This window comes from Hakea prostrata, unplaced genomic scaffold (genome assembly GCF_041222555.1).
Source record: "Hakea prostrata isolate BN-2017 unplaced genomic scaffold, UWA_Hpros_2 contig_97, whole genome shotgun sequence".
In the NCBI taxonomy this organism is placed as follows: domain Eukaryota; kingdom Viridiplantae; phylum Streptophyta; class Magnoliopsida; order Proteales; family Proteaceae; genus Hakea; species Hakea prostrata.
This window is the reverse complement of record NW_028291216.1, coordinates 154137-155426: the sequence shown is the minus strand read 5'-3', so window position 1 is coordinate 155426 and position 1290 is coordinate 154137.

Sequence of the window (1290 nt, the reverse complement as noted above, 5' to 3'; positions counted from 1 at the left end):
TTTCTTTAAGGGGGGGAGAATGTGAAACCCAGCCCTAACCTTGACCCGGAAACCTTGTTATTTGTAGGTCCGATGACCCGAAGTAAAGTAAGAAGTCAGCTTTGGGCCATCCCGGTAGAGGACTTGGTGTCTGGCTTTGAATCCATGAAAGTTGATGATGAGGTTCTATTTATGGAAACTGAATCCTGATGAAGATCTAATTAGTTGATGGACTTGGAGTGCTCTCTATCTTGGTTTGAAGGCATTTCTACCTATTAGGTAAGTCACTTGACTTGTGTGCAAAACCCCTTTAGGTTTGGATTTGATCTGGACCTTCAATTCCCTGTTTTGGCCTTCTTGTCGGCATTGGTCGATTGATTGGTCGATCGGGCCAGTCGACCAATCCACTCGACCAATGAGTCCTGTCTTTGGCAATTAGGTTGATTCTTGCTCTATTTAAGCCTAACCTCGAGTCCACTTCGTATTTGCTGCCTCCAAACCCTCTGGAACGAACCAAAGACCTCTGCAAGTCATCTCTCTTGCATCCTTGGTGTTTTCTTGACGGATCTTCGTCGGAACTCTTCTTTTTGCATCAAAAGGTATGTCTACTCTCTCTTCTTCTCCTCCATCTTTGTTTTTCTTTCCTTTTTGAGTTGAGACAGTAGAAGAGATGCTGCATCCTCTGTTGCAAACATCTCTGAACATGTTCTCATGATCATCCTAAGGATTTAAGGCTAGAACAATGATCTTAACCATGATCATTGCAAGCTTTTGAAGGATTCATGATCAAACCATGATTTAATCTCTGTTAATCTTCTAATCTGAATTCTGATCTCTTTGGATCTTCTTTCATTGATCATGTTAGTGGTTAATGGTTGTGTTTCTTTTCCATGATCCATAATCCATAGAATTCTAGTTGTTCTCTTCTACCTTACTATGTGTTCTTCATGGTGCATGATAGTTACATATATGGTAGGTTTTATTTCCTTATTTAGATTTATGCTTCTAAGCCTTATTCCATGAAGACCTACGCATGTTTTCATGTTTTCATTACCAAAAGCAATGATCCATCCTCCTATAGTTCTTGTCCTTGTTTTCTATTTCAAATTCATCAAGATCCATATTTGAGTTAATTATGGTAACTTTTTGTTTCCTAATTTGGATCTTGATACCTTGATTTGATTAGTGTTTTGAGGTCCCCTATATGCTAGAATACTACTGATGTAGTCTACCCCTTGATTAGTACCCTTTTGAACCACCAAATTCGGATTTCATATCTTAAAACTCTGATTTTATAGGCTACTGTCTGCA